Genomic DNA, 17,888 nt, shown 5'->3' on the forward strand with positions numbered 1-17,888 from the left:
CATTGACAATCCTCCACACATTAACAACTGTTTTATACCACAACCAGTCGCTGGATATCTGGGAGTAGCTGGTGGATATACACAAACCATTCACCGTGTTTTTGAATAAGTAGCTGTTTTATACAAAGACTCCTGACTGTGTTATTCACCGCATTGACAACGTGTGTTACCCCAGCTCAACGTAGCTACCAGAGACCCTATCTCAACACAGCACTCAGTTGTATACAAAGCTTTCAGCGGTGGTAGTTAGAACGTCTTAACTCTACCCATTTATCCATTGCCACCCCCCAGTCAACCCCGTAAGGATTATTTATTTTATCTGGGGTATTGGATCATACTGTTTGTGCAGGATTCTTATTTTGTGCGACTTTTGTCCGCTCGGATTCTGAAGGTAAGGTCTTTTTTTTCTTCTCTCTCTCGTTGAATGGTGTTTAGTTGTTGGGTGGGTGTTTGTTTGTGTCTGGTGCTATGGTTGGAGTCTAGTTACATACAAACTGTTCAGCCATGTTTAACATTCCAGTAAAATGCACATGTATCTATGCCTACTCAGTCATCTAGGTGATCGAACCAGGGGGTTAGTGGAAAGCTCTGTATTGACTTGAGAAAAGAGATTCAGTGTCAATCATTCAAAAGAAATCTTTCTACAGGATAATTTTCAATGCGTTGATGAGATGGTTCCTCTGTGGAATTCTAAGAAAATCTGACAATTTAAAATTTTGGATGAGAGTGGCATTCTTGTCATCGATTGAAATGTACGTCAGAGGGTAATTGTATCTTTAGTATTTATTCTTGCAGCAGTTGTTTATGTCTTGAGACATGAGAGATGTTCTCACAAGGATTTGTCACTTTTTACAAACGCTATGTGTTCCTCAACCTCCACTGACTGCTGCACAAGATAAATTTTCTGTTAAAAAAAAATGAAAAGTGTATCATCAACGGAGCCCATGTATTATTTGTTTGCTCGTTGTAGTTTCTGAGTCTATCTGTCGTACATGTTGTGTACGTTTCTTAAATTTAAATTTAACGTCCATTTTGGTTTGCAACTTGCAAGATTCTGATATGTTGAGATTATCGCAGTAATTGTCTATAGTTATGTAGTATAACCATTGAGGTATATATGGTAGTTAAACTGTTGTTGTTTTCTGACTGGGATGCTATGTGGGTCTTACACTCAGTCAACACCTCGCCCCCTACCCAAACAACACCCCTGCTTCCCAGAGTGGTAAGATCCACTGAGTGAATGCCAGCCTTATAAGTCTGGTCACCTAATTGCTCAATTAGGGGCCATTGTAATCAAATTAAGCCAAGGCATTAAAATCAATAAACACTGGCTGTGCTCTTAATGCACTCCTAATTGAGTAACTGATTAAGGCTGTATATAACTGCAGTGTGGTTTAGAGATAACTGTATTATGTCTGGTTTGTGTATAGTGTAAATGCAGTAGTAGCAGAGGGCCCTAGTGGATTCATGTATAGGGAATTTATCTACATGCACATTAATCCATTCATGGTGGCCTTATTATACTGCCCTCTTGTGGTGAGAGTGGTCAAGATCACTTTCTTTGTCAGGTTGTTTTTTGGGAAGGTTTGTAAGGCGGCTTATCTCTTTTGTGCAGTGAAATGTTATGGCCCTGAGGAAAACGGTTAGAGTAGATGCCAAAGGTTTTTGCTTGGATTTTTGAGAAGAAAGAAAATGTGACTGTTTTTCAGAAAGTGAAATAAGTATTTGTAACATTTCGTTTGTTTCTATTTTTGAAATGAAGCGTGTCTTTATGTCATTTAAAAGAGACCACATGTTCTTGGTCGGATTTTTGTTTAATGCAAAATAGCGCTTTACCAAAAGGTCAGAGTTGATTGAAACCCGTTTTGATTTCTTCAATGAAAAAAAAGGCTGACATAGTTTTCATCTAATCAGTAGCCAGAATAGTCTGGTGCCCTTTACATGTTTTGAAAGGTGTAATTGTATTTGAGTAAAGGGAACCTGTTATTATAAGATGGCCACCTTACGCTGACGGTCCCAGACTGAAGAGTACATTTAGTGTTTATGGTAGAAACACTTGTAATGATTTCCTTATAATCCCCATTCTTAAGGAATGACGTTTGACGGTTTGTAAGTAATTTTGAGCGACAAGCTTTTTGTTTGTTAGAATCATCTCAATTTAGCTTCTTCTGTAAGTTTTGTGGCTTCACAGTTAATTGTACAAAAAGATAAGTCTGTTTGCTCTAGAAGCAATGGGGCTGTCCCTGCCTCCATGGGGGTTGCCAGCCTCCATCGGGCTGTCCTGCCTCCATGGGGAGACTTGGTCCCCTATTAGGACCATCTTGTCAAAGGGAACAATCAGTGAAGAGTGTACTTGCTGTGCTTCTTGTTAGAATGTGTGGGTTTTCTTACGTACATGTTTATGTCTTCCAATTTAATAAGGAGGTTTATTGTGTCTGTGACTGGTGAAGGAAGTCTGTTTCCCATAAGAGTATAATGTGGGGTTTCTTTTTTTTTCAGAAGGGGGGGGGAAGGTTGTTGACAAGCAATTGCAATAGCAATCCTTTTGAGTCCTTTTGTGGTGTGGGTTATCATGCTGGTTTGAAGTGGTGTTAACAACAGCCTGAGGGTGTTCGTACTCACTGATTTATGAGGGCTGTTTACTGTTGATGGCTTTTAAAACCCCCAGCTTTTCCACACAAATAAAACTCTAGCTTTATCCAGAAAAGGATTAAACGGATTTTGTATGTGGATTTGTTGGAGCGTGTCCACATCGCTCATTAAAAATACCAGCCATGGTTGAATTCCCAATTTGGAGGTAGGGGGTGAGACTCTTTATTAAGTTTTAGGTGTTCCTGTTGTTGTCTAGTGGGGGATGCATTTAAGCCTATTTGAAGTAAACATGGGCTACTTTGGATTCTGCGTAACCTTTACATGACTAACATGACCACCTTTTTCAATGACTAATTTTATTGTGTCTGTTTTTTCTTTGTGTTGTGTTTTGTTTTTGTTTTGTTTTTGTTTTGTTTTTGGTTTTACTGCGCCTTGAACACCCAGCAGGGTGGATATGTGCGCATTACAAGTCTTATTATTATTATTATTATTATTATTATTATTACATGGAAAACCGGCAGACGGAGTCAGTAAAGATCCATCATCCATGGTTGAATGGTTGAATGGACTCTGTTTTTGTGTACATCTATGAGGGTTGTATGTAAAACTGTTAAACTGAATTAAAATTGACGCTATCCATAATTCATGAAAGCACTTGTTAACGCTTGTATGCTTGGTCTCGGAATTACAATGCAATGTATTCCTTTTTGTTCAGTAAATCTTTGGAAACTGTTCATCAGCTGGAAGTCTGTTTGGTAAAAACATTTCATGTGAAAAGTGTTGCATCTGGTATCGTTTAACTGATACGTTTTGTTTGAGTTAACTTTCATAATTCCTTTTTATTTTATTTTATATTTTACGAATGATGGAAGTTTTATGATCATTCAATTCAATACAATTCACTTTTCATTTAGCCTCGCCCTTCCTTGGGTGAAGTTACAGACACTATTAAAACACGGATAGATCTAACATGCTTTGATGAAAACACTGACATTTTTTGTTTGTGAGGAGACAGTTTATTCAAGTGAAGCTAAAAACAGGTGACTTAAATTGTGTCTTTCTGTACATTTTGTCGTAAAAATCAGCTTTATATGATGTCCTTAACCAAACGATGACCCTATCTTTAAATTATCTCTTCGAAACATTAAAACTAGAAAAGTCAAGCAGATGCTGTTGGTGTAACAGCTGAACCGGCTTCACAACAACAACAGTGTAAACACAAAGAGACTAATTTAACTCATATTACATATTGATTTGGGTTCTTGACTGTTGATATAAAAAAAGATAACAAGTTGATTAGTGGGGTTTGAGGCCCACCGGTGTAGATGGTGTAAAACAGAAAACTGTAACATGGAAATAATCGTTTGTCTGAAAATTTGTTTCACTTTTATTGCCACCTTCCTGAATGGGGGCCCTGATATGCATAAGGAGTCCCATGGCTTGCACTTTCTGCCAAAACTCAAAACGGGGTTTATTGGCTCATCAAAATGGTAACTATATTATTTTTCAAGTAATGCCTGTTTAAGACATCACGTCACAATGATATAAAGGCTGATCTTTCAGGTGTCTTCACTTATAATGCCATTTTACTTTTTTTTCTCAAGAACTGCCTGATGTTGCCATTTGGTGTCATAGATAAGTACTTGATATAAAAAGGTTCACAGGTAGTTTTGTTAATAGGCCAGGGGTCGATTCCACAAAGAGTTAGGACTAGTCCCAACTTAGGACTAGTTCTAGGAGATATTAAAAACCTATGGCTAGTCCTAAGTTAGGATGAGTAACTTGTCTTAACTCGAGATAAGACTAGTCTTAACTCGAGATAAGACTAGTCTTAACTCGAGATAAGACTAGTCTTAACTCGAGATAAGACTAGTTTTACTCGAGATAAGACTAGTCTTAACTCTTTGTGAAATCCACCACAGGTTTCTTTGTAAAGGAGTCCTGTTTACAAAACAAAATGTCTTTTCGATACAAGCTCTGACAGCAATGTTGAAAATGTAGACTTTAAATATTGGACTAGAAACAGGTGGCTGATGGACCTAAGTTAGGGTTAATAAAAGCCTAAACCAGAGCTAAAACCCCAAGCTGTGGTTTTTAAACTGGCCTTTAGCAGAGTGTACTCCCCCAGACACCATTACTGCACCATCCCCAAAAAGCATCAGCATTTCAAGGAAAACAAAAAAATCTTGTAGAATTCAATTCCGCTGCCTGTGTCCCAAGGAGATTGGAGATTTGTTTAACATTTGTAAGAGGGAGGTTAAACTAGCTCCCGTGCAAGGCTTCGTCACCTTTCCTCCAGCCTTCTCTTGAAGCAGCCTTGTCGATTCTCAACACCTTGGTTGTCATATCTCCCAGTGGGGGGAGACTGATGATGAGAAATGTGTTCTTTCAAAGCTTAACCAGACTAGAATTCACCATGGGATATACCTCAGTATCGCAGACAATTTGATCTCCCAGTAGCCGTTCAACCACTTTTTTGGCTTACAACTCTCTCCTTATTAAAGCAGTGGGAATATAAACAAATCTTATAAAAATCTTCTCCATAATTGAAGGTGAAAATTTCAAAAACAGTTTTGTTTTGTGCTTATTTTAATTGTTTTGAAACTCCTTTTACAAATCATTATTTGTTGCATATTCCCTTCAGTTTTAACACTGTTAAAGGCAGTGGACACTATTGGTAATTGTCAAAGACCAGTCTTCTCACTTGGTGTATCTCAACATATGCATAAAATAACAAACCTGTGAAAATTTTAGCTCAATCGGTCGTTGAAGTTGCGAGATAATATTGAAAGAAAAACACCCTTGTCACACGAAGTTGTGTGCTTTCAGATGCTTGATTTCGAGACCTCATATTATGCTAAATCTGAGGTCTCGAAATCAAATTCGTAGAAAATTACTTCTTTCTTGAAAACTATGTTACTTCAGAGGGAGCCATTTGTCACAGTGTTTTATACTATCAACAGCTCCCCATTACTTGTTACCAAATAATGTTTTCTGCTAATAATTATTTTGAGTAATTACCAATATTGTCCACTGCCTTTAAACCATGGTGGTTGAACTGAGCACTGACTAAAAATATATTATAGTGTTGCCACTTTTTTGGGTCATACTTGTTTGGTACCCTGTTTATAGAGTTGGTTATGCAATGAGAGACGCATTGTGTTGAAGATAGATAGCATTGGATTACCCTTCAAAACTATCTAAAGAATCAGAAAAAATATCTATCTGAGCTTTTCACTGCATCTTGCAAAGCTTGAGATATTGATTCCAACTTTAAAAAGCGGAATGAACGATCTTGTTCTACTGTAAAGTCTGGCACACACCGGCCTATATAAGCCCCCAAAACTGTGTCATACATCTGTGTGTAGATAATGCAATGTAGTCTGAGAAGGGTGTAGCTCACTCGGCAGTAAAGCGTTTGATCCTTACATCCCTGCAGTCCGCAAGAACTCCACAGTGAGGTTTGTCAGCAAGGTAAACCGTATTCAATCTGATGGAAATGATAGGAGTTTACAGAGAATAAGACTTTCAGACCCACAAGGAGATGTCTTATTTGTAAGAGGTTATGAACTGAATGCCCTCAATACTGTTCAAATAAATGCCTCTGGATTGTGTAGTATCGGCGTACCTTAAGGGAGTGTGGAAAAAACAGGGCCAGAGCAGCTATCAGTAGACTTGTCTCTCTCTCTGCTCCACTCTCTAGGGACGTCCCGCTAACAAGGTTTTGACCCAATTTCAGACAGATTATCCCAACTCTGTTTTTCCACTCTCCCATTCAGATGGATTTTTACGCTCGAAATCCTCCTGGCATGGGGGGGGGGGTGTTATAGGAAGCACAAAGGGCGACGGGGCATTTGAATAATCTGGGCAGAATGGGTGAGGTACATGTACAGTGGGTTTTGCTCACCAACACAGTTCCCCTAGGTGTGTACTTAGCCATGGAGTGGGGGCTTTGTTGGTAGCCATTAGTGTGGGACTTCTGGGTTTTGGTTTTGGGAGGTGACGTCGTTGGCGCTCTGCAATCCCTGTCTTGCATTTGTTGGGGGGGTTTATGTGGATTGAGGTGGCTCAGTGGTGTGAATTGCTTTAGTCAACGGTGAGTAATGTCAACTGGATCAATGAGTTACTTGGGTTATTTTGGAATGAAGAAACTACAGCTTGGATTACATTAGTACGTTGTGTCTTGTCTAAGGATAAGGGTAAGGACTTTTATATTCATCACTGTATCATGTATTTGTGTACAGCTATGGTTACATTGGCAATGGGCCGCCAAAACAACATTCATGTTGATTGTGTGCAGGTGCTAAACATTGTATTCATGTTATTTGTCATGTTAGTTGTCGTGCAATGTATACATTTATACACTGTGTACTTGATTCTTAATCTCACTTTCGTCAATTTCAGAACTTTAAATACTTGTTTAAAACCTTTTAAGATAACTAAACTATTCTGCTATGAAGCCATCCGCTTTGTCAAGTCTCTTAAGTTAACTTGGTAAGAGACTAGAAACAAAGTTACTATTTAAAACCAACAGTGACTATTCCAGTCTTAATCTTGTGTGAATCTTCTAATTCAAATGTTACACGATGGATACCAACTATCCTTGTCCTTAACATCTGAAGCAGTCTAGTATTAGTCATCATGTCACCACAATAGAGAGTAAATTTACAACCACTGGTGTGACTACAAGGTTACCATGGCATTTTGTCAGTAGGCTTTTTATTCTTGCTCCGAGGCTTAATCACACATGGGACTTGTGTATTATAACGACATATGGCGGGGAGGTTGGGCGTGAAATTCTACGCACGGTCGGCTGGGCCCTGATTAAGACTCCTTTCATTCCGTTTTTCTTTGTTGCAGGTTTTTTGTGTACGTATGTTGGGGGGGGGGGGGGTCGGTTGTGGCCAGGGCGATTGCCCGTAGGTTTATACAGCACCCCATTTCTCGTCGGTGTGTTCACAACACTTCCCGTCCCTCGGCTAAGAAGTGGGCCCTGGAGTGCTGTGCACACAATCGAGATGTGATTTCTCCCACTGGCTCGAGTGCTCTAATGCAGTAGTGTTCCATTAACATGTTTGCTTTGGCCACGCTCATGATTGGGTTAACGATCAGCACACCGGGCACCGCGACCGTGCACACACTCCGACGCAGGTTTCAATTTCCTGAACAACTTGACTATCCTCGAAACGAGATTCTTCAGCTCTCCTTATTTCCAATTTCAGGGGCTCTTTTGATGAGCATCTCAAGTCCTTACCGGCATAACTGCAAGACTTGTCCATACTCTCCACTTGGCCAACTCCTTCTAAAACAGTCTGAATAGAATAGCATTCCAATCCCGTTATCTGTTCTCCCCCCCTCTCCTCCAACACCCCCCCCTCCTTCCCTTTAGTGGTCAATAGCTTAAAGTCTAACCACAGCATGGATTATTCAAAACAAAGACTGTCCACGTCAGTCTGGGTTATTTTCTGCTGTGATTATACCTCTATTGGATGGGCTAAAGTGCCTCTTGCCAGCCACATTGTTAGCATTGATTTCCCACTGTACTGTACATATTGATTCACGCTCTAGTGTTTACCGTTAAACGGAGTTCAAACAGTTGATTCTTTTGGAGTGCTTGTCCCGAGCATGGCAAATACATTTTCGGGGGTCTTTAATAATGCCCGGCACGTTTGGCTGCCGCGTTTTGATGAGCTGGCCTGACAGCTGGTTAACGGCGGGTTGAGGGGCCTCGTCTTCACCTGGTCAGTCGTCAAAGGAGAACACATAATCAGATATTTGCTGACACCCTCATCACATCGGTTCTATTCAGGGTTTTTGAGAGACAGTGCCAGACGGGGATGTATGAGAAAAAAAAAAAAAAAAAAAAGAAAAAAAAAAGTAAACATCAAGTTGCAAGGCTTTATTTTCTTTTCATTTGAGTCACTCTCTCTCATTACATGTAGGCAAAGCTTTGACCTTTATTATTTGCTATGTAGCGCCTAATTTTATGTTTCAATTCAAACGGACAGGGTGATATGGAGGGTCTGTTCTGTTTGTCAAGCCACACAGCTGGTGGTTGACTTTATATAATTGAATTTATCTGATATGAATATAGTCATTAAGTTTATACGTGAAATGTACAATGACTCACGAACAGACCCGTGAAATCATTTACATTTCATGTGTATGAAATAATAATGATAATTCTCACGATATTCTACGAAGTAATGTACTCGGATATTATAGACAATCAATCAATCAATCAATTCTAATTCAATATTTTAAGGACACTATGAAACTATACATTGTTCCTCTGAAGCTCGGCTAATCCCTTTTAAATTGGCTATCCACAAAACTAAATTCCACCTAATTTCGTGAATTCATCACATTAATCTGTCCGTCTACTCGACGCCGAAGACAATTTAATTGTACGCATGCCTGGCTATTATATTTAATTTTCATGTACCTGTAGGCTTCGTTAAAATGAACTGAATGGAAGATAATTATGAGCTTGTTAGATAAGCGTGGGTAGATGAGATGGGTGGATGCGTCAGTCATGCATTGTGCTGATGAGCGGGAAATTAGATGTTTACCGCAACTTGTTGCTTGATGTCCAAAAGGTTTTCTTGTCATGGAAATGTAACCCTTCCTTGTTCTCTGATAAACCACGACCACCTGGAGTGGATACAAAGCTAAATAAAATGTTCTCACCATAATTTTTCCTATTTTATCTTAGTGTCTGCACCCCAACCCCCATCTATTCATTGTTGTCAAATCCAACGTGTATCTCGCTGATGGGTGCATGTTGTTTCAATCACCTGCAAGTGCAACAGACAAACGGTTCAACATTTTGAAAAACAGAATTATTTCCAATGTATAAGCTGCATTACATTAGAAATCAGAGAGAGCCAAGTCTGAAATAGAAACTTCAATGTTTAATTTTCTTTGCCACATCCCGATTGTTTAACAGATTCTGTGTTACCAAACAATAATTTCTTGGTGTGCTGTGACCACCCAATCAGAGATGCCATTCAAAATGGCCGCCATTTTCATAGGTGTAACTATTTGGATCATAACTATCGATAGCAAAATGGTAATTTTGCAGTTGGTGTCACTTGAAAGGAATTTGTTTTTGCTCTGGAATGGTTTTTAGTTTGTGGCTTTGGGGATTTTGAAGGTATAATTTTCGCACTGCTAATATTTTGTTCGGTTGGCTACTCACTTTAAGGGTTGTTATTGAGTTGTTTTGAATACATTGAAACTGCAAGGCAGAATTTCTAGTGTGTCATTATCTACACCTTTCATCAAGAAAATTTGTCTGGAAACCCTGACCATTAATTTGTGTTGAGTTGCTGAAAGGACAAGCACCCTTTTAATTATATTGGGAAAAGACCTCCCTAGCCACTCCCCTGTCAATACTCAGATAAATCTAAATTATTGATGGGATCCAGTCTATATAGAATCCCTCGCACATAATTTGATAAAAGTACTGGGTAATTGACATTTCCCCTGGATTTATTTTCTAATTGCTGAAATAACATCGCTACAAATAAGCAATTTCCTTCCCCATTACTCATGTGCTCGCATTTCATTTGCCAAACGTACAAAGAGTCTCACTTTATTATTTGAAGGGGCGGGAAATTGACAAAAGAGATCTTGCCAATTTTAGACTGAAAAGGCGAATTGATGCCTTTGAGTATATTAGAAAAACATTCTAATAATTCAGAATAGATGAATTTTTGTTCATGCTGACAACTCAATGTTTGTTTTTTGACCTTCTGCTGAAAATTGTCTTTACTTAAAAAAAGAAAATAACAAAAGGTAATACATTCTCTCCCTCAGCGTTGCTCGTTGTCCCTTTTGCCACCAAAAGCAATTTTGTAACACAACGCTAAATTTACCAAGACGAAGAATAAGATGAAGAAAGGCCTGAAAGAGACTTTGGATTCAATTGGCGGCCATGTTGCCCCGGAGTCTGACTGTAGGCTGAAATGATATCCCATCACTTGTGTGTATACAGTTGAGTCCCTGAAAATGTCAAATGCAACTGGATCTTGCCGGTGAGTGTATGCAATGCCCACGAGTCGTGACTGTCACTGTTTACGTTAGCTGTTCCCGTAATGCAGCCCACATCCCCTGTCCAACTAGATCAACAGTTACGCATTCATTGCCAGCCGCTTCTGCTTTATTAGTGTGATTTGTTTTCTTCATTTATTATGTTTTTTTATCTCCTTCGGTTTTATCCCCGCAGTGTGTACATCCTGGCCGGGCGGGATAATATCCCCGATATTAATTTTGTATTTGCTTTTCAGCTAACTGTAGTCAATGGTTTCTTGAAAAGAGGGGAATGGACATTGGGGGGAAAAATGGAGGGATAACTATACGGCATTGTTGGGGAAGATGTATCATTTTCGTGTGGGTATCGACCAGTGTGCTGCACAAACAAGGAATTTGCGCCGGCTGCACAAAAGATGTCGGGATCGGGTTTCGCAGCGAGACGGCAAGGCGCATGATTGGACTTTCTGCTGGAATTGTTCGATAAGACTGTTAACTGATCATGGGGATTTGATTTAGAGGCAGGAAATTATAGCATGTACTGCATAGGGGAAAGCTTCTTTGTCTGATTTGGGTTTTGGAATCAGAGAAGTGACTCTTTGCTGCGTTTACCATTAAGTGTTGACTTGATAAGGTATGAGGATGATCATGGAAGTACAAGGTATGTTAATATGTAGTTCGAATGATAATGATGGAAGTATCTGTGACGCTAAAATCTGGACTCTCAAGGTGGCTATTTGTGGCAGTATTTTGATGTAAAAAACACCACAAGGAATTTTGTTAAATTCCCCTGTCCAAGTGCGTTTATGTATTATTCAATTAAAATTAAAATTAAGTTATACCTATTTTAATCTTAAGGTTCTTGCTCATTTCGGTGTTGCTCTGTGGAATTACTGTCTCAAGCTTATTGCAAACGCTGGAAAAATGCACTTTATAAATGCTTGTAAGTTGTTTGTATCACAATTATAAATTATAAAAATTGATTTCAATTTAAAACTGAATTTGTGTAAAATACTTTTTAAGCTAAGCCATTTTTTCAAATAAACTTGAACCTTTTAATTTCATATTGCTGTTGACAGCACATTTCACTTCTTTCCAAGCCTTGGTAATAATTTTTCATTTGCCTATTACTACAAGAAACACCGCAAGGTGCACCAAGACAAATATACAACACACAAGGCTTTATAAATCCTTATTAGACACTGTAAATACGTCTGCTATAATGTGTTTGCAATACTAAGAACACTCCCCAATCAAATCATTTCCCTCAATTGATGTACTACTAACTTCCTGAGAACTCCAACTTAGTGACAAAATGCTGACATGTTGACCTATGACCCCATCAATATCAATACACAATGATGGCCGTTTTAGAAAAGTCAGGGTGAAATGGGCTTCCTTTTTCGGAAATGTTGGGTGGTGTGTTCATAAGGGCTCTCCGCAATCTGTCAGTAAAGATACCACTGACATAATTGAGTCCAATCCCTTCTTGGGAGTAGGGTTCGGTGAAGACAGAGTGATTCAGGGGGGATTTGTCACGAATGGTCTGATGCTGTGAACAGACTAAAAGCAGGTGAGATCTAATCTTGATGGAATATGAAGGTGGAGTCCGGAACTAGACTTGATGTAGAGGAGGACTACAGGTTAATGTTATTGACACATGAGAGATGTCATTGAATTGTACATAATGTGCTATCTGTCTGGACTTCACAGTTAAAGGATTTTTTTTATTTTAGTTTGAAGCTTTTTTTGCCAGATTGGCATAGTGGTTTCTTTCCTCGCCTTCCACCTCTAGGACCCCTGTTCGAATCACGCAATGCGAACTAAATGGATTGGGTTTTTAGTCCCTACCTGATTGCTTGGGTTTCCTGACATAATTCTCTGAGATTTTCCTCCCACATCTTAGACTGAAACTTCCTTCTTTCAAGTTGTCTTCTCTCCATGGGGTTCTTGGCTAGTCGTAGTAGGCCTATAGTGATTAGGTTTGCTTTTCTGAGAGTCGTTGGTTTCACAACCAGAATTATTCAATGCAATGAAAGGAAATGTGAGCAGATCAAGATTTTTTGAAGAAAGTTTCCAACTGTTAACTCAAGGATTGCTGGGCAAAATAAATGTCAATAAGAGATTCTCTGTTTTTGAATAGGAACCTGCTTGTAGTCCAGTTGTAGGTTTTATTGATGTATTTTGTTGTTTCATGGTGATCAAGATCCAATAACCGTAACATAATCAGTGGTTATGTTGATTTGGTTTTTTCCCACATGAGGATTTTATGATAGAATCAAAACACATTATGACTTCCCCATCTGCCCTGCTGGGAAAGAAGTCATACTTTGGCAATGATTATACTCTCTCCTCCACAGCATGCATCATGCCACAGGCCCCCACAGGCCAACCATTCCATCCCCAGATAAGGTTGTCAGCCCCAGGCCTCAAGTAAATTGGAGGTAATGTGACTTGGCAGGTTAATTTTGTGACACAACTTCACTTCATCACATTCTGACCCCTGTCTGGGAGTCTCAGTCTGGTGGACAGATAGATCTAGAGTCATGTTTCTTGGCTCGCTGGTTTAACATCCAAAGAGAAAGTTGTGTGTTTTCTGTGGTGGTGTTCGAACGTCGAGACCAAACCGGCTCTTTTCAGAGCCAACACTCCTTCAAAGAGGTTTTACTCGTGGTTCTACCCCCAAGTTTACTATTCATATTTATATTGATAGTTACTCTTATTCTCCACTCCACACCATGCAAAGCTTCAAACACCATTTTCTGTGGTTATCAGTCACTTTCACTTTTCTGTGGGTAATTCACTTCTAAATCATGTGCTGCTATAATTATCTGCTCCAGTTATTTATATGTTGTATTATTCTTGTGTTTAATGGTTTTTGGTGTAGTTATTCAAGTTATTATTTTGTACGATCTATCATCTTTGAAAGACACAGGTTTCTTGAAGTTGCTGGTAGAAATATAATCTTGACAGAATATTATAGCCTACCATCATCTTGAATTTTGTGGTCGATCTGGTTTTATTTGGTTTAAGATGAACACGAGGAAATGAGTTTTATGATGGATCCATAGTAATGCAGGTACAGTAAACATGTAGGCACACACAATTTATTTCACAAGTTCCGATTTTAATGATCTATTTTTATAATAAGTCACTGAATAATATAACTGTAATGTATATTACGACTGCACCATTGGTTTTTATGGAAGAGTTATATTGATCTACCTGTTTATATAGGCCTATTATTTTAGGAAAGATGCTACCAGCATGTCTAGCTCTCACGTCTCTCTCTTTTTGAAGCCAGCCAAGCTCTTGGTTTGAGAATCAGCCGGAAAAAAAAAACTTATAAGCTGACTTTCGGAAGCAAGGTCTTAGAAATTTATGCAGAGCATTTAAAAACAAATTGTTGGGAAAAAGCATATATTTTGGTATAAATACTATTTCAAGTTTGATCAAATGTAAATTAACATTGAATCAAAATTCAAAACTTGTTACGAGAAAGCTAATTTTGTTAAAAACCCAACTTGCCAATCCTTCCCGAATTTGAATGACATAAATTTATAATTTATAAGTTATCGGAAAGGCGGGTTGAGTCTCCTCATGGGCAAATTATACTTTCCATCAATTTGGTACAATTTTTATAAACATCAATTACGCTACACCATGGCTACACTAAAGTATTTGAAAAAATAGAATTGCACACACATAAAACTCCCGGAATACGTGAGAGACTTAAATACAGTCTACCTTCAGCAGAGGACATGTACAGACCTGCACTTTATAATAATCCCAGTACAAACTGACTTGAGCCACACTGCTCATCATCATAATTTCATTTTGCCTGAGCTAGTTGGATGGAGTTCGTACCCCTGGGTCAGTACCAATTATGGAACAGGAAACCCGCTGTTTGTCCCATAATGCCCTCCCAGCATCACCCTAACCACCTTGAGCTAATCAGAAGTAATCAGATAATCAGAAACTTGCACTTTTGAATTACCAGATCCCCCTATGGGCTCCCCTAGTCATGGGGAGAGGGCCCAGACCCCCCTATGGGATCCAGAGAAACACTGAACCCAAACAGCATCCAATTAGTGTTCAGGTTTTCCTGCTGGACTGAGTCAATGTAAAGGGATCGCTCATGACTCTGATAGGCTACCATCTAAAGGCAAACTCATCTCAGAATTGTGTTTTCCAGGGGACAAATTGGTAATTGATAGAGTCCCTAGTGGTTTTCTGTTTCCAGTCGGGGCCATCATGGGTTTGTGAAATGGTCCATGCGTTGTATGTCTCTAGTACTGCATACATGAACATATGGTGTGTTTATTGATTCTTCAAGTCGGGTCACCAATCCTTACACAGGTGTGTTACATACCTAAGGGCGCAGGGTTCATGTCCAAAATGGTCGCCTTCAAATTTATCATCTCAGTTGATGGATCGCACAGGGGTTTTCTTGTTTCTTGTTCCTTCCCATAAGTCTCATTATGAACCGATGTTTGTGATTTCAAAATGTCACAGATGGTAGCCATGTTGTTTTCAGACAACCGTCAAAAAAAAAAAAATGTCTATGGGTGTAGCTATTTGTCCAAGACCCAACCTCTCCTTCAACTTTCCGTCTTATTTCTTGTTAACACATCCACAGTTGAATTGAATCTTTAGAGAGGTTTGTCTTTTTCATTAAACTACTCCATATGGGTATCGGTATTATTCTTGCCATCCAAGGTAAAAAGGATGAAATTTCAAGGACTGATTGTATGTATTTAAGGAATTAACTTTCTTAGTTATTTAAATTTCATGGATTCTTAAATACTGTGGGAAAACATCTTTCCTCGATCAGGCATGAGGCTGCAGAGTGTAATGCTTAAAATTGATTCGTGCAATTAGTGAATTCAAAACCCAGAATAAATTATTTAGTAAACGCTTGATGAGATTAAAATACAAGTGTGTTTTAAGTTAAAACCTGCAACCCATTACAAAGGCACTTTAATATACATGTAACCCAGGTGTCTTTGGTAAATCTAATGCTACCAACATTTTCAAGTTCTTGTTAAAGTCAACGTTAAACAGATGTACTGTATTGAATTGTTTGTTATATTGAAACCATATCAGAACATTGATTGACAGAACTAGGCGCTGAGACACCAAGACTGCACAAGAGCACTCATTCTGTCATCACAAAAACATCTTTTCCAAATTGTGTTTTGCGGACACATGTTTTTGAAATTGCAGAGTGACTCGCTCAAACTCAAACCATCACAGATGAGCACACAAAGCCTAGAGTGCCATGGTTTTGGAAAGATCTTCTCTTATATGTGACACACAATGTTATTACAAATCGAGATACCACGTTTTTGCAGTGACGGAACGATTTAATACTCAAAAGGTAAATGGCGGACTGTTCCTATGCATACCTTTTACTCCACTCTGCAACTAATAATACTTCTGCCACTTACTGAGTTGCCAACACAAAGTGGATGTTATCTTTCGTTTGCATAAAATAATAGTATTTTTTTATTACAAGTATCTACCAACAAGGTGGTTACTCAAGGCACTTGAACAGACTTCTAAATTCAAAGACAGGTTTTAGATTTGTTAAATTGTTAAGACCCTCAACTTAAACTCGCAACCTTTCCTTATACATTTTTTTTAAAATAAAAAATGGCTCTTAATAATTTGGATTTTTCTATACTGCACAGCAAGCATTTTTTTGGTTTTAACACAGAACTATGTTTTGTCAAGCATTTTCACGGAGACAGAGCTATGTTTATGATTTACCAAAACCTCAGCACTCTACAGATTTCAGTCTGCCTCTGTAGAAATCAGGTTATACCATGTCTCTGCCCATCCATAGGCCTCTCTTCTGGAACAGAGACGAGGGTAAAAAGGGGAGTTATTCGTGGCATGTGATTTGTTTTCCCCCAATCAAGCGAGAGAACTCTTGGAGTTATGTCAGCCGTTATGAGTTATTGACAGTTTCATCAGTAGCATGGAATATATGCAACACTACGACATCGTTACTCTCAATCTTGGCATCATGGGCAACATTTCAGCTTTCATGTCCATTGATTAGAGCAATAAATTGCAACATGAGCTTTCTTTATTATGAAATACATCCTGCTTCAACATGAAATGGAACCTTAAGACACGAGTCTGAAGACGGACATTATCTTAGTCTTGGGAATCATCCACATATTGTTTGCGCGACTCACAAGCAGGGCAATAAATCGCAAGGCGAGCCCAGTGTACTTTTTTTTTTTTAAACACAAGACAGCGATTCCTTAGTATTACCTGCTGGAACTCTGTCGACATTTAGGGCTTTCTCCATACTTAATGCCTTCGTTGAAGTTAAGTGACACTATGATATCTTATGACTCTCAACGGTGTACAGCGGAGCTTGTCTTTAAGGCAGTTCAGTCAGAATCAGTTAACATCATTATTTCATCCACTCTGACTCCTAGAAACAAGTCAAACCCAACCTCATCTGGAATTTCCTTTTTCATTTCCAGCCCTACGGAAAGGACTTTGCTAATCACATCCCTGAAAGAAAGAAGGGGGGGGTGGGGGGGGGGGACAAAAAAATCGTCATGTAGTGAGTCTGCACAGTGTCGAACAATCACAATTAATTCGTTCTGTCTGTTACTGGAAATTTGTGACAAACTCTAATGCAGGTCTTATTGGCCTCCAACATAGCTTATTAGCTCAAATTTGCAACTGTCAGTTTCAATACAGTGGCAGATGTTTGATCTTGGTGCAGTTGGTCTAGGCTTAAAGGCAGTTCTTATTGTTGTGGATTACCTTAAGAATTGATGATGCAGTTTTATAATGTTGGCGCTGAGTGTAGCTATGGTGAGACGTGGCAATAAAATATCGTTTTTTGGGGGGGTTTATGCTATAAGATGATATCAGATGACTTTAACAGACTTGTTGATGTCTTTACTTCAAGGAATGAAATGACGATTTTGTTTTTCACGGTGAATAATTTGAATTGATATGAGCATTAATACAAGTGCTTAGATCTCAATTTGAATTGAAAGAGACAGCTTAAATTAGAACATCAATTTACAGCCTGTCAAGTTGAATTCTACGAGATCTGATATAAAATTAAAGTAGGTCTAGGTCTTTTTTTCCCTCTTTTAATCAGTTGCTATGAATCGAAGATGACATTAGCTATAATTCAATTTCATCTATTTATTACATAACAATGACATGATATCAGTGGAAATAAATAATGAAACTAAATGAGGATTTATCATCTTGGAAATAAT

General features: G+C 38.7%; 1 protein-coding gene across 4 annotated transcripts in view; it reads left to right on the plus strand.

The window, feature by feature from the left end:
• Positions 1-251: 251 nt before the first annotated feature.
• Positions 252-17,888, plus strand: part of LOC117290982 (autism susceptibility gene 2 protein-like) — a 58,295-nt gene continuing 40,658 nt past the window's right edge. For all 4 annotated transcript variants that reach the window (XM_033772575.1, XM_033772576.1, XM_033772577.1 and 1 more), the window contains exon 1: positions 252-391. The gene's annotated coding sequence lies outside the window, so the exon portion shown is untranslated. The remainder of the gene's footprint in view (positions 392-17,888) is intronic.

The sequence above is a fragment of the Asterias rubens genome, chromosome 5 (genome assembly GCF_902459465.1).
Source record: "Asterias rubens chromosome 5, eAstRub1.3, whole genome shotgun sequence".
NCBI lineage: Eukaryota > Metazoa > Echinodermata > Asteroidea > Forcipulatida > Asteriidae > Asterias > Asterias rubens.